Raw genomic sequence first — 23,143 nt, 5'->3', positions numbered from 1 at the left:
GTTCACTTTTAAACTTTCAAACAGCAAAAATCACTCTTTTCTTTGGTTGTACAGTTCCATGAGTTTTAACACATTGTCATCCTTAAAAATACAACAGCCAGCAAAACAGGTTTATTCAGGAATAGCCGAGAATTGCAATTCATACAAGCAAATGATAGCAAAACCACAGGCCAATCCAGCAAGCAAAGGAGAGGCGCGTTTTATGGGGAGAAAAGAGGAAGTCGAGGGAGTTGTCTGGAGCAGAAGTCTCCTGGGGGAAAGCCAGAGCGAGAGTGAGGGTGTTCACAGTGTTTCGCTGGCTGCGTGCGCTGCTGGATGAAGAAGGAAACCTTCCCTCCTCCCGCGAGAGTAGCGAAGTCTATAGCATTGGCTTGCCTGGTGGTCTCCTCCTGTCCAGGTCTGTCACTGACAATTCTTCCTGTAGGGGTCTGTAATTGATGGCCGGGGGTAGTGCTCGGGGACTCCCCGCTTGGGCCTCCCAACTCCATTCCAAGTGAAGTTTCCCTTTATTAAGTCTGACATGTATAGATTCATGTGACGCCACAGCAGTCAGGATCCAGAACGGTTCCGTCATTCCAAAGCCCCTCGTGCTGATACAGTCCCTGGAAACCACTAACTTGCTCTTCATCCCGGAAGTTTTGCCTTTTCCAGAATGCCACATAAACCGTTTTGGGCCTCGCTCCTTTCACTTAGCACGATGTATTTGAGAGTCATCCATGTTGGTGTCCGTATCAGATATGTTTGTGCGCTCATGCATGTGTGTATACGCGTGTGTACGTAAACTTTTCATTTTGAAATAAGTAGAGTCACAAGAAGTTGCCAAGGTGGTACCGGCTGGTTCCCTGGACCCTCCAGACAGTTTCCTGCAGCGGTCGCATCCTGCATAGCTGTAACGCAAGGTGGGTTTCAGGAAGCTGACGCGGCCACCCAGCAGGCCGTTCTACCGCACGCACAGACCCTGCAGCCACCGCCTCAACCAGCACGCCCGGCTGTCTACCACACGCACCAGCACGCCCGGCTGTCTACCACACGCACCAGCGGGCCGTTCTACCACACGCACAGCACAGACCCTGCAGCCACCGCCTCAACCAGCACGTCCGGCTGTCCCCCCCAGCACAGCGTCGCCCCCGGGCAGCTCCTAGAGTCGCCCATTTCTCACCCGTGGCCACCGCGAATCTGCACTCCATCTCTATAATTTGGTCATTTTAAGAATGTTAACATAAATTGGATCAGACAAGATGTGACCTTTTGAGATTAGTTCTTTCACCTGGCACCATGCCCTTGGGAAATTGTGTGTATCAGTAGTTCATTCTTTGTACTACTGACCTGCTGATGGACATTTGGGTTATTTCCAGTGTTTGGTAATTATGAGGAAAGCTTCTCTAAATATTTGCATGTAGATTTTCAGTAAACCTAAGTCTTGGTTTCTCTTGAATAGTCCTTAGGAGAGGAATGAATGGCTGAGTCATACACTAAGTGAGTCAGTTTCTTATCTGTGTAAGAAACTGTCAAGGTGTTTTGCAAAGTGTCCGCATCTTTTGCATCTCCATCAGCAGGGCATGAGCATCCTAATGAGTCGCTCCTCATCCTGGCCAGCACTTACTGGGTGGGTTCTATTTGAGGGGAGGGGATTGTTAACCATGCTAACAGATGTGCAGTGCTATCTCATTGTTTTAATTTGCATTATCAGGACAGATTTGGAGTAAGAAAAAAGAAGACTCGGTTTGGAACAAACATTACTTTGATTTCTCTACTTCCTAGATTTGTATTGTCATTTATCAACAAATCTAAAAAGATTACAGAACCGCTGGACCCAACCCCTGCCTCAGGAGCCTGAAAATGGAAATTATAGAAACACTTACCTTCTGTTTAAAATGATCGATGATGACTGTTGTCAACCAGTCTCTATGCTGAGTGAAAAAAATGAATCTAGTCCCTATTAATTACCTCAAATAAAACAAGTTTTCTTCTCACTTCATGCAAAAGGTTTATCGCAGAAGCATTGTGTAGATACAAACCGTGTTCCTCGAATTTCTTTTCGGGAGCACTGAGAGAGCTGGGTGTTTTAAGGAATTCCCAGTAGAACCCTGTTGGTCAAATGAGTTTGTAAACATGATATATATGTTTGCTCGCTTGCGACTTATGTTGGGTGTGGGGGACAGGCTATAAGCAGGCCGGGTCGTTGTAGCCTAAGGTTTGGTTTTGGGACTAAGCTTTTCCCCACACCCTTGACTGATTGTATGATCTGGGTGGTGCACTCTCATGAGGAATCCAATTATGCCTTGGATAAGTGACTTTGTATCAGAGACTTCCTTGTTTGTATATTGGATTAAGGGATTTTGGTTTTCTACACTATAAAGTGGGACAGACCAGGAGCTTGCTCACTCAGTTCCTGCTATCATGATTGCAGGGGCTTCCCTGATCCCTTGCCCTTCATGGGAAAAGCTGGTTTTCTGCTTTTCCCTTGTCTTCTTTTGTGGTTTGCCTGTCTTGGTGAGACACCAATAAACAGGATGGCCCACCAACCTCCAACTCCGCCGTTTCTTTACCATCTGCCCGAATCCAATGGGAACCTGCATGGGCCAGGCGGCTGCTTTGATAGTGACAGCCATGGCTCCTGGCCTTACAAACCTGTTTGTTAGAAGGGAATTAGCAGGGTTCAGTGGAGACTGCAGTGGAGTTGAGTTTGGAGGTCCTGTTGTCTGGCTCGAGTGGGGTGACCTCGAGCGGTGTGACCTCTGGGGTCTCAGTATGTCTGCACCCCCTCCTCTGGGACTCGCTCCCGCTACACTTCCAGGGACTGGGCATGAGGAGACCCCACCTCCACTCTCCTATCCCCGCCCCCTCCGGAGTACCAGCTGGGAGGGTTCTCTTCCTCCCTGGGTTTGGGGTGCTCTGTGGCCTGAAGAGTTTAGACGGAAGAGATCAGTCGACTGGCAGTGCAAAGCTGAGGCAGCTTAATGTAGTGGAAAGCATGTCAATTAAGAGTCAAGAGGCCAACTTCAGCCTTTGACCTGATTTCCTCATTCATTAGACAACGTTTCCTTCCAGCTCACTGAATCCCAAGATTCTAGTAACTTCTCCTGAGTTTGGAAAGGACAAGCACACTCCATCCTAGATGAGGAGGTGAGAGGGGACCTCCTCTCTTCTCTAGCTCAGCTCACCCCCATCCAGGACCCACACGCACATGGCACCGTTTGCAGGCTTGTTCTTGACAGGATAGAAACCTTGGGTGCAGCCCAGCGGCCCGCGCCGGGAGAACAGGTGCAGGTGGGCTCCCTGCGTCCGGCAGGTCGGTGCAGGAAGCATCAGAGAGATGGACAGTTCTGCTGGGGTGGGTGGGGGGATAAACAGAGACATTGTGCCCTTACCCTCATCTCGTTATCGGGACAAATGAATGATTCCGGGTGAGGACCTTCCCTCCAGATGGCTTGACAGGAATTCTCCAGGAACTGGAAGAGCAGGAGTGTCTTTTGAAATTTAAATGGACACAGGAGGTACCAGTCACAGTAATTAGAAGAACTTTCCTCAGGTGAGAAGGACAGATGGAAGGCTGAGGCTTTCTGAAGCAGGTGGTACTCGGGGTGATGCAGTGGATTTTGGGGGGAAACCGCAGCACTGGTGGTTGCCGGGGAGACCGGAGACAGCACTCGCAGGCACCCTGTCTCCCCCCTCCTCTCGCAGAGGGTGAGCTGATTCCCGGCCCCTCACAAGCAGCGGAATCCAGACCAGCACGCCAGTAGGTGGCCACAGCCGCAGGCTACAGTGTGCCAGATTCCACAGGGACAGGAGGCTGGGCTTCTGTGACGTTAGGGAAGGGGCTGGGTTTCCACAGAGAAGGTTCTAGCACCCGGCTGGGATGGGACGTGCCTGTGGAGGCACAGGAGTAGGCTGTCACTGCGGGTAGAGAGGTCTTTGGGAGAGGTCAGAGTTCCTTAAAACATGCTCAGATTGGACACTCTGGTGGCCTCCACTGGTGACAAGTGGCTTTCCTGCCCCACGAACAGCAGAGGTTCTAGCAGCCCTGCCCTGTGGGGCAGAAGGCACAGGGATACATTCATGTTAGCCTGAGGGGGTCCTGCTTTCCTGCCCTCATTCTGTGTGACTTTATCACGGGCGTTTCTCCTTAGGTCAAAGGCAATGGGCACTTTAACACCTTAGTTAACACAGAATCCTCTGTGTGGCCCTATGTTCCCTGTAGGTCTCTTCTATTTCCTCCCCTCGCCGTATTTGGTGGCTTACTATGTAAAAGTTAACTCCGTCGCTTAATACAGTAAATTCAAGCTTTGCACAGATGAACTTTCCCGCGTATCAGCTAGTAGATGATTGTGAATTCTGGCTATCTTGTGTAGGAGCTGGAGAAGTGGCCAGAAGGGAGCCCCAGGAGTACTGCCTCGTGACTCTCAGGTAATGAGTGCATCAAAGAGCGATCCACTGAGCTGTCCCTGCTCATCCTTCCATCCAGGCCACGGAGAGGGACAGCCACTTAGCAGAGGGCAAGTCCGAGGTGCCTTTGAAATGTGCTGCAGGAGTTTCCGTCTCCCCAGCATCCCGTCTCCTGGTGAGCGCTGCTGTTAATAACGATGGTTCTATCTCCCATGAGAAGCCCAGTCTTGATTTGGACCCTGGGGAGACGTAAGCCCAGGGCGGCACGCAGGGTGGCCTCAGCGAGGTCCACCGTAGCCCTCGCCTCTTCTTTCTCCTTGAATTTCCTCTTACTTTAAGTATTCATGGAGTCAGAGGGTCGTTTCGAGGCTTCCCCAATGCCGCTCTCTGGATTTGGGGAAGGAGCCGGCCACATCTTGAGCCGCCTTGGTCTTAACATTGTCCGGAGAATAAGGCCTCCAGAACCACCCACAGGGACCTGGACACAGGGACCTGTTACTGTGCTTGACTGTCATCCAAGGTGTGTCTTTCTTTCTGGTATGCAAATCTGTTTCAACTGTTTCTCAAATCAGGGTTTAGTTTGGCCTTTTCAGTTGCTACTTGTACAGAGAGGTGGAATTACCTCTAAATTAAGGTCCTTGCTTTGCACGACGTCTAGTGGGTTTTGTTTATGTTTTACGACGTCCTGGTTAGGCATGGTTTGTGGTGGACTATTTGATTGATGGATCCTGCTCAGCCTTCTCTTCTTGACACTGCAGAATATTATTTCTTCCTCCTGAAGGGAGGGCCACAGGCCTACAGGAGATGTGGCTGGAGAGAGGTGGCTGCCCGAGTAGAGAAGTGGGAATATTTTCCCACAGTGACTTATAAAGCAAAGGCATCTAAGCTCCATATTTCACGGGTCCAGGGTCAGCAGGCGCCCGGGAGGTTGGTGTGGGTCTAGCCATCAGCAGGGGTGTAAATCTAGATTTTGCACAGCTCTCAGCTGGCTCCTTCATACAGAGTCCTTCCACGTCCAGGTCCCCAGGGAGGCTGTGACCGGCCCAGAGCAGCCCCAGCCCTGAGCCCGTCCACCTGAGCGTCCGGCAGCCTCCCCGAGAGGCCTCCAGGCCAGCGCCGCTTGGCCCGCACGCACGCACGCACGCACGCACGGGCGCATGGCAGAGGAGGCCCCGCAGCCGTGCTTCCATCAAGCACGGGTCACATGCTGGAGAGAGGCACCTGTTAGGCCCCAGGTCACCCTCTGTGCCCATCTGGGTCTGAGAAGCTCCGTCTTCAAGATGAATGAGAGCTGGCTCTATTTTAAGGAACTGAAATGCGTCCTTTCGTCAAAGAATATGATATAAATGATTAAGCAGAGCCGTTAGGGGAAAATTTTCAACTCTTGAGAGATTAATTGATGTAGACAGGGAAAAAATAGACCTAACTTCCCTCATCTTCCGTTGGTGACAGGTGCGTGCTGACACGGCCACTTTCTGCCGCCTGCTCAGGTCACCTGTGCATGGGATAGGAGCATCTCTCGGAGAACTGTTGCCCCCAAGTGAGGTTGTTGCCTCCTTGTTAGCACCGAGTGGCTGGCCCGCCTGCCCAACTCGGAGTGTTTCACTGTTGGAGTTTGGTGCCTGGAGTTTTGCATGCGCGACAAGGAATAGCCAAATTCCCCCCTTCAGCACGCACCCCCTAGATCAAGGGACAGAAAACGTTTTCTGTAAAGAACAAGACCTCAAGTGTGTTAGGCTCTGTGGCCCACGGAGCCTCTGTAGCAGCCACTGAGCTCGGCCGGTGCGGTGGTGGGAGGCAGCCGCGGGTGGTATGCGCACGAAGGGGCCTGGCTGTCGCGGCAGTAAGTCTTGGCTCCTGAAAACGGGTGGCAGGCTTGGTTTTGGCCTGCAGGCTGTAGTCTGCCCACCCCTGCTCTGGAGTCAGATGAGGAAGTTCCTTCACTCCCCACTATTTTCAGGTGGTGCCTGGTAATTCTTGTGTTCGTTCATCCATGCATTCATTCAACAGACACCTGCTGCGCAGCCTGTCCCGATGCCGGGCTCTGCCTGTTATGTGAGTTCGGGAGACAACAGAGAGCAGAATACACAAAGGTCCCTGATCCACAGAACTTATGTTTTAGCAAGGTACAAGGAGGAGACCAGTGTGACTGCAAAGAAGAGTATGTAGAGGCTATCAATGGCAGGGGACAAGGTCAGCGAAGTCATGGGAACTGATCATTGGGCTCCTGGCGGCTTTTCCTCTGTGTGCAATGGGGGGGGGCACTGGAGAACTCGGAACTGAGAACTACATGATTTGACCAGTTATGTTGAAAATAAACGTGAACTATTTTGATACCAGAACAAGGACAAATGCAGGGAGACCCTCAGGAGGGTAGAGAAATACCCCAGGAGGGAGGTGGTGGTAGCGTGAACTGGGGTGGTAACAGGGAAGACAGTGAGGAGTACGTAGGTCCTGTGTATGCATTGCAGGTAGAACCGGCATGAGCTCCTAATGGACATGGCATGGGTGAGATGAAGGCCGGCTGGCGACTGGAATGTGGAATTGTCACTGACTGAGATGGGGGATGTTAAGGGGGGAGGGTGTTAAACGTGCTAACTCTGAAATTTCTCTTAGCCATCCACGTGGATATAGTCAAACTGGGCATTCAGATGGGAGGTCTGAGCTGCAGCTATAAATGTATAAATAGTCAGCATAGGATAAGATATGGTATTTAAAGTCACGGGATTGGACGAGATCCCCATGGCAATGAAAGTATACAGAGAAGAGAGGGGAGCCAAGACCCTTGGACACTCCAGTATTAAGAAGTTGGGGAGAAGAGGAGGAGCCTACCAAGGAGATTAGAAAGGGGTGACGAGTGAGGCGGGAAAGGAAACCAAGAGGGTGCAGTGTCTGGAGGCCCCGGGAGGAGGGAGTGAACCACTGGGACAGGTACTGCTTGTCGATGTGCGATCCGTTTAAGATGAGCACTGCATTTACGTAGCTAAATTTATGAGGTGCAGCCAAAGTAGTACTGAGAAGGAAATGTATAATTTAAGGCTTATACTAAAAAAGAAGAAAGTCTAAAAAGGATTTAAACTTCTACCTATGAAGCCAAATAAAGATAAGCAAAATAATAATAATAATAATAATCAAATTTAAATCCAAACTAAGTAGAAAGAAGGAGATTACAGATTAGAGCAGAAGTCAAAATAGAAAATGGATAAATAATAGGGGGAAAAAAATCAGTGAAGTCAGAAGCTGGTTTTAGCTAAGAGCATCTGGAGTAACAGTGTGTGGCTGCAGGGGGCAGTGGTGACGATGGGAACCCCTGGACGTTCTTGTCTAATGGCCTCTGTACTCTCAGTGGGACAGGAAGTGAGGTCAGCAGCCGAGAGTGCGGATAGGTAGGCGTGCTGGGGAAAGGGGGGGGGGAGGGGGCAAAGGGGCCGTGTGAACCAGGCCCCGAGACTGTGGCAGACAGTCAGGGGTCTGGGCTGTCTGCGCGCCTGTCAGCATGTAGGCTCCCATGAGCTTCAGAGCACTTTCACATCTACTGCTTAATTAGGTTTAATAGCATCCTTGTACAATGTGTAGGCTGGGTGTTATTGTCCCATTTTATAGATTAAGAACCTGAAATACCAAAAAGACTAAATGGCTAGCCTGCGGTTATGGAATTTAGTAGTAGTAAATTGAGGTCTAGAATCGTAACAAATATTGTTCCATGTAACCACAGTTGAAGCTATTTTACTATATATAGGAAGGTGTAAAATTCTGAGAGGTTAAGTAATTTGCCAAAGTACGCACAACTGATTACTGCAGGAGCCCAAAGTCAACCCAGGTCTGCTAAGGTCACATGATCTCTTCACCTCACTCACCTCACCTGCCAGGAAACACTGCATAGTAAGTGGATTCAATGAAAAATATTTTTAGTTTTTTATTCTGCATTCATGGGAGAATTATGAATCTTTAGACTTAAGGAGGCATTTGAATTGCTCAAGTGGGCTCAAGGAGGCTGGCTTTATTAGTCTTATTATGCAGGGTTTTGAGTTTTTTTCCTAGATAAAGAAAACAGTTTGCTTTAGATCTTCCAGACCATTTTATAGATGTTACCTGACTCAGAATTAGCCAGTTTATCAGATTATTTATCCAATCCGCTTTGCACATGTGCCTTGCCTCTGGCTGTGTCTGTGTTCTGTGTCTAATGGTGTACATCTGTCATTTGGTTTACTTACTGCAGGATGAATCTGAGCCAGGTCCTGGGCTGTCCCACGTAATGAGTAAACCCCAGGTACTGTTAATTCCTGTGAATTAGTCTCCATGTTGAAATTTCTGATTCTGAAATTCAGAGGATGGTAGGTCATCCTATGAAAGTCACAATCGTTTTATTTGTTTTTCTCCTTTTCCAAATGAGAGGAGGGGAGATATAGAGACAGACTCCCACATGCACCCTGACCAGGATCCACAGGGCAACCCCCGTCTGGGGCCGATGCTCTGCCCATCTGTAGCCATGCTTGCAACCAAGCTATTTTTAGCACCCGAGGTGGAGTCTCAGTGGAGCCATCTTCAGTGCCCGGGGCCGATGTGCTTGAATCAATTGAGCCATGGTGGAAAGAGAAGAGAAAAAGAGAAAGAGAAGGGGGAGGGGAGGAGAAGCAGATGGTCACCTCTGCTGTGTGCCCTGACCGCAATCGAACGCAAGACTTACACGGGTCAGGTCGACTCCCTACTGCTGAACCAACTGGCCGGGGCTCATCTTGTTCTTTTGAAGGCTTAAATTTGTAAAAATAACTCTGGATTATTTTTTATTTGGAAAATTTGGTTAATATTATCCTTAAAATGAACAATTTAAAGATTTTTTTAAAGTTCCTGTAGAATTCACCAAATATTACAAAGGACTTTAAAGCAAGCTTGGAAGTCCGTGTTGCGATTTCTGTCTTACTGGCAATGTGTCTGAGGTTTGGATGAGAAGGTCACACAGTGAGCGGAGCCCAGGACTCTGATGCTTGGCCTACTGCTCTCATCACACTAACACCCCTTTTTCTAGAAGCACCACGACAGGCCACAGGCTCGGGCTAACCGCTGGCCAGACCACTGACTTATATTCTTACAGTTGTTTGTTTTCTGTGACCCTTATTTCATTTTGGACCAGCACCCAGAACATTAGCTGGAGAGGGAAAGAGATAGGATCCTAGCTGGTGTAGTTGAAGAGTCACCTAGTTAAATACTTCTCACATAGGCGGGTCTTTGGGCAGGTCAGAGACAAACCGTGAGAGGGTCCGGGCCCCCTGGAAGAGCACAGAGACGCAGTCACTTCTAGGGTGGGGGATTGTGGGGTTTATCACCCCTTTGTCTGCCTGTTGGCCTGGCCTCTGGGCTCTCACGTGGCTTGTGAGGTGGAAATTACGCTCTTCAACCTGAGACCTGCTAATATTCTGCTCTGGGCTTATGAAAAAGTCAAACCATAGCAGGTAGATGCAAAATGCCTGTGTATTCATGGGCAAGGCAGGGAACATTTTGCAGAGGACTGCTGGTTGCCCTGGCAACCTAACAGGCCTCTAGGACCAGACTCTAAATAGACAAGAGGTGAGGACACCAGGACCAGCGTCTGTAGAAATACTGTTTTCTGTGCATCAGCCTTCCCTGACAACATTTCTAGCTAAAACTGGAAAGCCAGAAGCCATGCTTGGGAAGCCTGTGTACGCTCAGCACCAGTCCCGAGCCAGCCTGCTGTGACCTGGCTGAGCAGATCGCGTGTTCTCAGTTGCCCTCACACAGCTCCGCGGTGGGAGCTCCCGGCCTGTCCCTGTAAACCAGGGCTGCAGGTCTGAGGTCAGGGCGGAGGGATGCAGGGGGCGGGGCGAGGGGAGGGGGCGGGAGTGGGACAGGCGAGGCTCCCCCTCGGCTGTGCTGCCACCACCTCGGTTCCGGTTCCGCCATCAGGGACACTACAGGTTCCAGCCACCTCGGCTTCCTCAGCAGTCAGAGGAGGAACATTGCGTTTGTTCCTCCATTCTGTAAGCAGTTGTGCAAAGCCGATGTGATAATAGCTGCAGCATTGCTCGGTGGTCACACGTGTCATTCCCTAAACACACTGCCACACCCTCTGGAAACAGAAGTGGAGACTCGGGAAACTAAGTTTGTTAATTCTGAATTTAAAATGATTTCATAATCTTCCCCCCACCCCAGACCGTTCAGATATCACCTGCATCACTAAATGGCCTCACGTCTCGCTCGCATGCGTGAGGTCTTGCTGTGGTTATATTAGCTGAATAGTTTTCTAATCCCTGGACAGCAAGTCTCAGTTGAGAGATCAGTGGAGCAAATTCAGCTCGCAAACAACATGGATTTTGACTCATAGTGTTGCGGTTGTTTTTAAACTTGAACTAGCTAATAGTAAAAGTCCAGATTTTTAGCTTTGTTAAAAAAAAAATCCGATCTGGCTTCATTGCCGCCCTGCAACAATAAATAGGCCAGCCCAGGCTAGGAGCTGCCCGCTGGACAGGCAGAGCCCCTGAGCCCCAGCTCGTCACAGTCTGTCTCTCCCACTCCCGGTGGCAGCCCTCTCACCGAGGCTGAGTGTCACGTTGCATTTTATCATCACACTTGCAAATTCATTCTGCTCCCTTACATTACCCAGCTCCCAAAGTCTTTTGAATCTCTCATCTCCTACTCTCAAAAATTTCCAGGTTAAATCCTGGCCTATGGACCCAAAGGCACACTTTCTTGGGTTAAATAGACTTGTGCTAACCCCAGTGCTCTGAACTGTCCAAGTTAGCTCTGGAACTGAGATTTGCAAGCCCAGAGGATGCTGGGCTTTGCAATCTCTACAACTCAGCTTTGCGACATCCTTAGACACACTTGGATACACCTGTTGTTTCTTTTAGTTGATGGTGCCCTAAAGCATTCTTTAGTCTTCCAGTGAGTGTCCTTGAGGCCGGTGCTATCTCAGAATGCTCCTCGGAGTCTACTGTTCCCTCATTCCCACCACCGTGGGTCAGAGTTACACCCTAGTCTCACCCGTAGTCTGTTGGTCTCTTCTCTCCAGTCTGTTTTACTGGAACCCAGGTTAATCTTCCAACAAAGCAAAGTAAGTCAGCTTCCTCCTGCACTTAGAAAGCCCTGCTTCCTAAGGATAGAGTCAGAGCTCCTTATGAAAGACCTCCCACACCCACCCCGAAAGCTCTGCTCCATCCCAGTGTCCGCCACACACTGCACGCCTCCTAGTTCTGCCCAGATGCTGGACTGGTCCCACGCGTGGCCTTTGCACTCGCCATTCCCTCAGCCTGGAATGCACTTGACAGTTTGCAGGCTTTTGAGTTCAAAGACCAGTGCTTTTTTTTTTTTTTTTTGTATTTTTCTAAAGTGAGAAGCAGGGAAGCAGACAGACTCCTGCACGTGCCCAACCGGGATCCACCGGCATGTCCACCAGGGGGTGATGCTCCGCTCATCTGGGGCATTGCTCTGTTGCAACCGGAGCCATTCTAGCGCCTGAGGCAGAGGCCATAGAGCCATCCTCAGCACCCGCACTGACTGCTCCAATGGAGCCTTGGCTGCAGGAGGGGAAGAGAGAGATAGAGAGGAAGGAGAGGGGGAGGGGTGGAGAAGCAGATGAGTGCTTCTCCTGTGTGCCCTGGCCGGGAATCAAACCTGGGACTCCTACACGCTGAGCCGATGCTCTACTGCTGAGCCAACCGGCCAGGGCCCAATGCATTTTTTAAAACGTGGGAAATGTGTGTTGTTGCATTAGGCCAAGTAAGAGAGACTATAAATTATAATAATACCATCTATTCTCACCTTGATTTCATAAGAGAAAGAAAAATTGCAACACTTCGAAAGTAGAAAGCCTGTCATCTCAAACCAAAGGTGCTTTACATTGAATAAATCTAGCTTTCTGAAAAACTTCCCATTTCCCCTCAGACCATTGAAAAGTGCATCACTATCATCTACCCCGGGCTTGCCTTTGAGACCCACTTCCCTACCCATCTTTCTCTTTCTAGATAATTCCCACCCATCCTTCAAGTGTTGCGTGCTGGTTCCTGAGGGGAGTCTTGCCGGACTCCCTGAGTCAGAGATGGCCCCTGTCCCCCGTTCCTGTCCCTGTTACCGTGTGATACATGTGGGTGTTTAGTGGGGGGTTCCTGGGCATGTGGAACAGGGAGTAACACCACAGATCCCTCTGCGCCAGATTCCCTCTCCACAGGGCAGCTGTGCTCTCCTCACTGGTTCTTTTTCAAGTTCCTCCTTCAGCCTCTCCAGGCCCAACCCTACATACATCCTCATCGCCTGGAAGGGCCCTGGGAGGGCGTTCAGGAAAAGCTGCGTCTGCGCAAACAGAAACCCCTGTGCCTCCAGCGTCCTTCAATCCAGCTCACCACTTACTTAGCTACTGAAAGTCTTGTGGCCCCAAGTGAACTGGTAAACTGTGAGATACTCAGGGTAGAAAGAAGTCACCTTTGCACCTGACCAGGCAGTGGCACAGTGACAAGAGCATCAGTCAGGCTGGGACACTGAGAACCCAGGTTCAAAACCCCGATGTCACCAGCTTGAGCACGAGCTCATCCAGCTTGAGTGTGGGGTCACTGGCTTGAGCCCAAAGATCGCTGGCTTGAACAAGGGGTCACTGGCGTGGCTGGAGCCCTCCCCCATCAAGGCATGTATGAGAAAGCAATCAGTAAACAACTGAGGTGCCGTAACTATGAATTGATGCTTTTCATCTCTCTTCCTTCTGGTCTGTTCTCTCTCTCTCTAAAAAAAAAAAAAAAAAAATCACCTTTGTATACTATGTCACACACACACACACACACACACACACACACACTTCTGTAAATGAAACAATGACTGAACAAATAAAAGTTCTGTAGCCAGTAGTGATACAGTCCATGAGCTGCCACTGTTCAATTTTTGGGGACATCCCTGGTATCGTCTCTCAGTTGAAACATTTCTTGTTCCTATAACCATGGTCTGTATCTTGTCTAGATTGAGGACTAAGACATTTTTAAGACATTGGGGTGTTCACTAGAACCAGTATCTGGCAGCACAGTCGTTAGGGGAGATACGATGCTGAAACATGGATGAAAGTTCTCTTGAGGCCGAATCAAAGACAGGGGTCTTTTACTCGTGGAATGGAATGGTCCCTGATGTACTTCCCAAATGGACTCAGTGTGTGCAGGCTGACATCAGCTGCATCTGTTGCCTGTTCCTATGACCTCTTTGGAGAGCTTCCCTGTCCTGGCTGGAAGTCCAGTTTGAGAATTCAGAGAAGAGAGGCCCCATGTTGGCACTGGCCTGGGACCTAACAGATCAACATACTAACTGTACCCTGGACTTTCTAGAAACTGTCTACCACTTAGCCAGTTTTTCTGTGGACAGTGTCTTGTGCCAGCTACATATACCAGGGAACCCACAGCAATAACATTCTGGGAAGAAACCAGGCCCTCTGTGCTCTTTCTCTGGCAAGAGAGTTCCAAGATGGCTGCAGAGTAAGTGGAAGCTGCACTCACCTGCTTCTGGCCCCAAACCGAATTTACAACTAAATTATAGAACAATCAATCTGAATTCTGAACTAGAGGCTAGCTGAACTGAAATATAACCAAGGATTTACAGAAGAAACCGCACAGAGACTGGTAAGAAGGGCGGAGACAGGGAAAGAGCTGGCCCTGCACCCACGTGCGGTGGCTGAGGAGCCAGAAGGATGTCTCAGAGGCAAAACTCTGTCCCCCAGGAGTGTGGGGTCTCATCCCTACACAGGCTCCCAAACCCAGAGCAGCACAGCCAGGCAAGGACCCCCCATAGGATCTGGTGGTGGAAGTCAGTGGAGATCCAGTCCGCCTGGGAGAGCAGGGAGTCTGCTGGAGATGCAGACCCCACTCCTGTTGTTACAGCACCTGCCCGGGAGTGCACTGCCTGGCGAGGACCCCGCATAGGACCTGGTGGTGGAGATCAGTGGAGATCCAGTCTGCCTGGGAGAGAAGGAAATGTGCTGGAGATGCAGACCCCACTCCTGTTGTTACAGCACCTGCTCGGGGAGCAGCACAGCCAGGCAAGGACCCCGCATAGGATCTGGTGGTGGAGATCAATGGAGATCCAGTCTGCCTGGGAGAGCAGGGATCTGCTGGAGATGCAGACCCCACTCCTGTTGTTACAGCACCTGCCTGGGGGTGCCCTGCCTGGCGAGGACCCCGCATAGGATCTGGTGGTGGAGATCAGTGGAGATCCAGTCCGCCTGGGAGAGCAGGGAGTCTGCTGGAGACGCAGACGCCACTCCTGTTGTTACAGCACCTGCCCGGGGGCGCACTGCCTGGCGCCGACAGCTGGCAAGGCCGCTCTGCCATGCTCGGGTCCTGCACGGGGTCTGCTGCCTGCACCCAGTGCTGACCTTTGAGGTGCTCTTTCAGAGTGTGTCTTGTGTGGAGGTTTCTTCCCGGGAGTCATACTGGCGAGTGCTGGGTTGTGTGGCTACATCACAGGGAGCATTCCTGTCTCCTCTGCATGTTCAGCCTCCACTTTCCCAGGAAGGGGAAGAGCTCCCGTCCCCTCCGACAGGCCATGGGCTCCACTCCAATGGGGGACTGTACCTGCCTTTCCAAGTCCCGGATACCCCACCTGCTGAGCTCAGCTCCATGAAGGGAAGGGACAGCTGCTGGGAGCCGGGACGTTTGCAGTGTGTGTCCCTCAGGGGCTATTGTTTGGGACCGGGATGAAGGGTTTGCCCCCTCCTACAGGCTCGAGTGGCATCACCCCAATGGGGAGAGTCTTTGGATCCATCTTCCCGAGCCCAGCGGCTCTGCCTGGCTTTGCTTACTCTCGCAGCGGGGACAGCTGGCTGTATCCAGCCTGCGCCTATGGCACGCCCCTCCTGCAAGAGCCGGAGTTGGAGGCTCTGGCACAGACTGGCTCTGGAGTAGGGTCCACATTCCCGTCACTGGTTGTCTGACCACATGACCCCCAAGTAGGGGACCCACTAGCCCTGTCCTCCTGACCTCAGTTACCCCACCCTACTGAGCTTGCAAGCTGAGGAAGGATCTATGGGTCGTGGCTAGCTTGGACCTACTCTATAGTTTTTCTTCAGAAGATTCTGGAGGAAGACCCGGAAACCTCAGGGGCAGGTGGAGTAGTGATAAGTAGAAGCAGACCTCAGGGAGCCTCAGACCTTTTACAGATCTGCCTCTCGCCTTAAGGTGGAGAAAACCAACCTCTGTACACACACTGGCCCCTCCCATGCACACCCAGGCCCAGTAGCCACAGAAACAAACAGTGACTAACATGGTAGCTCCAGACAGGTAGCCCAAGGCCTGTTATATACAGTATCTGACATCTACCTGTGCCTGAACCCTGTCCATGTAGGTCCAGAACCAACACAACCAGTGAACCAGTGATAAGCGTCAGACCACATGAGAGCTTGACCCAGCAAGTGGCACACCCAAGAGGGGGTTCTGTTAGACACCAGACCCTGCTGGAAACAGCTCCACCTCGGGGAGCAGCCCCTGAACAGAAACTCACACACAGTGAGTGAGGTTTATACTTAGAGTTAGCCAGCCCAAGGGGTTAACTCTACCCATGAAAGGGCAACAGCATTCAAAATCCAACAACAACAGGAGGGTGTGCATAGCCCATGAGAAACATTCCTGGAACACTGAGCTCAGGCGATATGGAAGATTGTGCCATCGAGCCCAACAAGGTACCTTTATCATAGACAAGTTTGGGAGTCACAGCAGATCTACCTAATACACTGGGGAGACAAAGAAATATCCCCCAAATGGAAAAATAATGACATGAAATGGAAGCAACCAAAATACCAGATTCAGAGTTTAAAACAATAGTTATAAGGATATTCAAGTACCTTAAGGGAAGAATGGATGATCTCAGTGAGAACTTGAACAAAGATGTAATAAGCACTAAAAAGGACATGGGAACCATTAAAAAAAAAGACCCAGTCAGAAATGAAGAATACAGTATCTGAAAGAAAAATGCACTAAGAGGATCAATAGCAGATTAGATAAATCAGGGGGTCGAATCACTGATTTAGAGGACAAGATAACAGTAAGCACCCAAGCAGAACATCAAAGAGAAAAAAAGTTTTTTAAATGAGGAAAGTCTAAGGGACCTCTGGGACAACATCAAGTATAACAACATCTGTATCATAGGGATACCAGAAGGAGAAGAGAGTAAGCAAGGGACAAAGAACCTCTTTGAAGAAATAATGACTGAAAACTTCCCTTACCTGGTGAATGAAAGGTCACACAAATTCTGGAAGCACAGATGTCCCAATAAAGATGAACCCAAAGAGGTCCACACCAGCATTAAAATGCTAAAGCTTAAAGAGAGAATCTTAAAAGCAGCAAGGGAAAAGCAATTAGTTACCTACAAAGGAGCTCCCATAAGGCTGTCAGCTGATTTCTCAACAGAAACACTTCAGGCCAAAACGGATTGGCATGAAAATTTCAAAGTGATGAAAAGCAAGGACCTACAACCAAAATGACTTTATCCAGCAAGGTTTTCACTTAAAATTGAAGGAGAAATAAAGAGCTCCCCAGACAAAAATAAATAAATAAATTGTTAAAGGAATTCATTACACCAAAACCTGTATTGCAAGAAATTTTAAAGGACCTGTTTTGAGAAAAAGAAAGAAAAAAGAAATCAAAATGACACGCGCGCGCGCACACACACACACACACACACACACAGAAACAGTAATCAAAATCTGCAACAGCACGGATGGACCTGGAGATTACTATGCTAAGTGAGACAAGCCAGTAGGAGAAAGACAAACACATATAATCTTGCTTATATGTGGAATCTAATGAACAAAATATAGTGACAAACAAAATAGAAACATCATCTAGACTGACAGCTATCAGAGGGGAGGGGGATGAAGGAAGGTAAAGAGATTAACCAAAAAACATTTTGTGTGTGTGTGTGTGTGTGTGTGTGTACATACATAACACAGACACAGACAACGGTGTGGTGACAGCCCGAGGGGAAGGGGCGGGGATAGGTGGCAGTGGGCAAAGGGGGTGGCAGGGGAAATGGGGCCGGGTGACAGGCGCGTGATGCAGGGTGCAGAGGATATTTTATTGAGTTGTACCCTTGGAACCTGTGTGGTTTTGAGAACCAATGTCATCCCAATACATTTAATAAAATAAAAGGTGCTTGGGAGAAGTACACTTTCCCCTCTTTAAAAACAGGTTATTTCTCCCCTTGGGCTGTTTGCCCAAACCCACATAGGAACCGGAACATCACTTTATCTTCCAAAGAAATTGCGCGATAACCCGAGGACAAACACATAAAGGAAGCGCTGAGTCTGGCTGAGATTGTGACGGCAGCATCCAGGCAGCTGTCTCATTCTTAGGGGACTGATTGGGTGATACAAATCGTTACGGGGTTGATAGAGGCCTTTCTTCTTGTAGGAGAGTCCAGGTTAGACCTCTTATTTGCTGTTATTATATCGCAATTTTGTTTGTTTAAATGGATAAAGGAAAGAGAACAGAAGAATATTTCATTTTTATCAAGATCAACTGGTTGAAATTTTTGCCACTGAAAAGAGGCACTACCCTTTGGCCAGCTTCCTAGAATGAGGCAGCATGGAGGTGGAAACCTCCCACGGGTAACCCGGCTGGCCGCCCTGGTACTGCGGTCTCCCACCGCCTGCAGCTGCCCCCGCTGAGGACACCTGCCTGCTGGCTGCAGAGCCGCAGGCACAGCGCGGCCACCCACGACGCGGACTGCCCTGGAGGCGTCTGCCCCCACACCCCTACCTAGTCACGGGCTCCCACGCATCTCCCGCCTGCACAAAAGCTCCTCCCACCACTTCGGTCTAGCCTTTCCCCGGGGCCTTATTCTGTGACCGAAGCTCCCAAGCAGGTCGTTCTTTAGTTCAGTTTTATTTAATTCTTCACAAGAGCTCCTTCCCGGCTGCGTGGGCCCCGCCACAAGGATGAGTCAGGGCATGTCACCCTTTACCTCACAACGAATCAGAGCCCAAGGCCAGTCCTGTGGCTGGGTCTGGCTCATTCACCTGTGAGGGAGTCTGTCTTCTGGAGACCCTGGACTCCCACCCTCAGTCTGTCCAGGCTCCCGGAGCCCATCAGACATTTCTGCGCGCATTGTACTCCCAGCTCTGGACAGGATTCCAGTTCCTCCCGTGGATCTTGTGACAAATCAGGGTACGACCAGACAGCTGTGCGAACGCCCCTCAGCATCCCTTGGCTTTAGGGGCTTTGGCTGTCCCCAGCACCTGACGGTCCCTGCATCCCCACATTTCAGCGTGTGTGTCTCAGCTTTGGCTCAATCAAAACTCTGTTCCCAGAGCTTCTATGTTTAAGTGACAGGAAAAGCTGCCAGCCTCACTCCATCTCTTCAAGAAACGGCTCTGGCCTGACCTGTGGTGGCGCAGTGGATAAAGCGTCGACCTGGAAATGCTGAGGTTGCCGGTTCAAAACCCTGGGCTTGCCCGGTCAAGGCACATATGGGAGTTGATGCTTCCAGCTCCTCCCCCCTTCTCTCTCTCTGTCTCTCCTCTCTCTCTCTCTCTCTCTCTCTCTCTCTCTGTCTGTCTCTCACTCTCCTCTCTAAAATGAATAAATAAATAAATAATTTAAAAAAAAGAAGAAAAAAAAAAAAGAAACAGCTCTGGAGTGCCAACCCTCCCTGGGGCCCGAGAGAGCAGACAGGGAAGGGAAATAAAGCATCTCCGTGATTCCTGCAGGCCTGAGAGGGAGATCACCAGAAACCAAACCTGCCCTGCCTCGTGACAGGGACACACGGACCTCAAGAGCAGGGCCAGTGCCTTGCTAACCAGGAGTTCCTTAGCAGGGGTTTCGGCTCTGCTGTCTCCGGGAGAAGAATCAGCATGTTCTCTAAGGCAGGGGTCCCCAAACTACAGCCCGCGGGCCACGTACGGCCCCGAGGCCATTTATCTGGCCCCCACCGCAATTCTGGAAGGGGCACATCTTTCATTGGTGGTCAGTGAAAGGAGCATAATTCCCATTGAAATACTGGTCAGTTTGTTGATTTAAATTTACTTGCTCTTTATTTTAAATATTGTATTTGTTCCCATTTTGTTTTTTTACTTTAAAATAAGTTATGTGCAATGTGCATAGGGATTTGTTCTTTTTTTTTTTTTTATAGACCGGCCCTCCAATGGTCTGAGGGACAGTGAACTAGCCCCCTGTGTAAAAAGTTTGGGGACTCCTGCTCTAAAGGATGTGTTGTCTCACTAGACCAGCAGCAGAAGCCGTTGGGCCTGCCCTGTTCCTGGTGCCCAGTCTGGGAGGGGGACACCCGAGGGAGTGTGTGTTCCATGGGAAGGAGGGGCATTTCTCAGAGGGTGGGGTGACCTTGCACTCAGAGGCCCTGGAACAGGTGGGGGCTGTGCTGGGATGGGAGGAGCAGGCATGCCAATCAGAGGAGGAGCAAGGCCGGGCCAGCCCACAGAAGGCCACGGAGCCACCAGGAGGACAAGGTCTTTAGCCGGAACCTTAGTTAACACTCACTCTCTTACAACGTCATTCCTCCCTTTTCTTAAAGTTTTTTTTTTTTTTTTTTTTTTTTGGTAGTAAAATATATGTAACATAAAATACAACACTTACCCATTTTTTATTTTATTTATTTTTGTATTTTTCTGAAGCTGGAAATGGGGAGGCAGTCAGACAGACTCCCGCATGCGCCCGACCGGGATCCACCCGGCATGCCCACCAGGGGGCGATGCTCTGCCCCTCTGGGGCGTTGCTCTGCTGCGTTCAGAGCCACTCTAGCGCCCGAGGCAGAGGCCACAGAGCCATCCCCAGCGCCCAGGCCATCTTTTGCTCCAATGGAGCCTTGGCTGCGGGAGGGGAAGAGAGAGACAGAGAGGAAGGAGAGGGGGAGGGGTGGAGAAGCAGATGGGTGCTTCTCCTGTGTGCCCTGGCCGGGAATCGAACCCAGGACTTCTGCATGCCAGGCCGACCAGCCAGGGCCTACCCATTTTTAAATGTAGAATTCAGAGACAAAAAATTCATTCATGATGTTATGTGAACATCACCAGTATTCATCTTCAGAACTTTCTTCAACCACAACCCAAACTCTGTACCCACTAGACAGTCACTGCTAGCTGTTCCTCTCAGCCACTGGTAAACCTCTGTTCTGCTCCCCGTCTCTATGGACTTGCCTGTTCCAGGCACCTCAGGTAAGTGGAACAATCAGTATTTGTCCTCTGTGCCTGGCTTCTTTCACTTAGCATACTGTCTTCAAGGCTCATCATGTTTCGGCCTGTATCTGAGTTTCCTTCCTCTTTAAGGCTGAGTAATATTCCGTGGCATGTATAGACCACCCCTGGCTGACCCATTCATCTGTTGATGAACACTTGGTGGTTCCACCTTTTGGCTGTTGTGACTACTGCAGCTATGAGCGTGGGTGCACGAGTTGTTGTGGTTCCTTTTTCCAGCTGCCCTCATCTGGCAGTCTGGTATGCTCCTCCTGTGGAGATGGAAAGGGTCAGGTGACAAAGGGGAGGTCCTAGCCCGCCAGCCCCACCTAGCTCCTCCACCCAGTCTCCAGCTGAAGGGGACTGCAGCTTAGAGTCCCACACAGCCACATGGGCAAAGGTGGAAGCCCAGGGTAGCAGAGGTTATTTGCAGCAGAGAAAGTATGGCCAACCTTCCGATTACTTCTCTGTATAAGAGGGTGCTGCCCACCCCGGGAAGGGGGAGCCTAGTCCGTATCAGTTTAGTGATTGCTTTGTAATACATGGGAAAGTCAGGAAGGGCATGAACCAGAATGTTTACAGTGTTTATTTTGGAGTTATTGGTGCTATTGGCTTTTATGTCAGATAAAAATTGAACTATTCCTATTTTTAAAAGATAAAACTCAGTTTATTACTCTGATGGAAAATAACAAAATACTATGTCTTAGTACTTGTATTCAAAGTAGAAACATTGTCAATGTTCCAGTTCAACTTTCCCTTCTTCTATCTGTCCAGCAGGAAAGCTTTCTGCGTAACAGCTGTCACAAATTTTATTATGGTTTTTTGATGTCCAACGTCAAGACAGAGAGTCCATGGCACTAACTGAGCCTTGATTGTGTGTATAATGCTACAGACGAGGCAGAGATATAGGGAGTTACTGTTGTCAAAAACAGACTAAATCTTGATTTGTAGGCAAAGACTACACACAGGGGCAAAAAATAAATCCTCGTTTGCAACCCAGAACTCATGGTGCAGTATGAGTTTTGATACATATAAGAAGGAACATGATAAAAAAAAAACAGACTAAATCCATGCAATATCAAATACAAGGTTCCAGATCAAATGTCTAGCACCTCACTAGAAACGCTTCTATCACAGGCTCTGTGTGCTTGGAAGGGGGAAGTCTTAAGCACGCCCATGGGCATGGTGTCCACAGGTGCAGCTTTAGGGAGGTCCGGGAGGCCCCGCTGTTCCTGTGAATCTCTGCACACCTGAGAGTGGGCAGGAGCACACTGTCACCTCACATGCTTTCCTGGCAGGGCAGGAGCACACTGTCACCTCACATGCTTTCCTGGAAGAAACTTAGACAAGTGGAGTAGGCAAGGTGCAGGATGGAGACCGTGTCGTTTCTCTTCCAAATGCAAACACTTTTGAGAGTAAGAAGGGATGCCGCTACTCGCTGCATGGGGATGGCTGGAGTAAAGAGGAACCATCCAGGCGAATCAAGATCCATGCTCCGCTCAGACAGAAGGCGTGTGGAAGGAGGGGTCCGGGTCCAGCTCCAGCTGGAGAGAGCGTCCTTCTTTGGGGGCAGTGAGATACAACAGTCTTTAAAGCGGTGCCAAGCCGGACACACAGCCGCTGGTTTAGGGCGCGGAGAGCAGATTCGTCCTCAGTAGTTTCCAAGGGACTGAGAGCCGGCAGCCACCACGGGCCTCCCGCCCCACCTGCCGTGGAAACCCAGCCACTGACGCTACGTCAGCTGACCCTCCCTTCCATTATGCTTCGAACTAGGAACAACAAAAATATCCAATAATGTGAAACGACTGGGAAATCACAGTCTGTTCAAATTATTGTGGCTTTTACTAATAGTGTCCTTAAAGAGTGTTCAGTAAGATGGACAAAAATCTCATGTTATAGTGTTGAATCCAAAAAAGACTACAAAATGACATGTATAATATAAACCCAATTGTGTAGCACATATATACATATATATTACATACACATATACATATATATGAAAGCAGGAAAGAGGTCTATAAAAGTATAATTTCCCTCTGGAAGATGGGGTGAGAAATAACTTTTGTCTTTTTAAAATTTCCCATGTTTCTTTTTGTTGTTGTGACAGTAGACATATGTTGCATAACCGGGAAAAAAGCACTTTATATGGGTGTAGTAGAGCCAAATATACATATATGTGCGTATATGTTCTGTTTTCCACGTGGTCCGTGTGGCGTTACCCCAGCTGGCCGGAAGATCCGTGTCATCTTCTTACACTCAGCCTAGTGGCGGCCTCTCCCAGCTAAGCAAGCATCGTCCTCACCGATTCCCCTTCCCCAGCTCTCCGCCCTGTCCCTGTCCCGTGGCAAGAAGGAAAGGGGGGAGTCTTGTCACCGGAGGGGCAGGAACAGCTGTGCGCATACTCATGGCGACAGTTTTTTCTACTATCACACGATCTTTAAAAACAGGCTTAATCTGTTTTCTCAATTATCTCCTCTCTGCCCCTCCCCCCTCCACTTCCTTCTAGGGGAAGGTTTTTGTTGTTTGTGTTCAAAGAACTTCTGTTGATAATGCTGGGTGGCTCTGCCCGGCCACAGAGGGGAACCACTTCAAGAC

At 49.7% G+C, this 23,143-nt stretch overlaps 1 non-coding gene across 1 annotated transcript; it reads left to right on the top strand.

Moving 5' to 3' along the window:
* The first annotated feature begins 21,462 nt into the window (after nucleotides 1-21,462).
* On the top strand, nucleotides 21,463-21,594 carry LOC136309853 (small nucleolar RNA SNORA40). Its single transcript, XR_010726483.1, has one exon. It is a non-coding gene; the product is annotated as a small nucleolar RNA SNORA40 (small nucleolar RNA).
* Nucleotides 21,595-23,143: the final 1,549 nt, after the last annotated feature.

The sequence above is a fragment of the Saccopteryx bilineata genome, chromosome 6 (genome assembly GCF_036850765.1).
Source record: "Saccopteryx bilineata isolate mSacBil1 chromosome 6, mSacBil1_pri_phased_curated, whole genome shotgun sequence".
Taxonomy (NCBI): Eukaryota; Metazoa; Chordata; class Mammalia; order Chiroptera; family Emballonuridae; genus Saccopteryx; species Saccopteryx bilineata.
The sequence above is the reverse complement of the archived record's forward strand: the minus strand, read 5'-3'. Positions and strand labels throughout refer to the sequence as shown.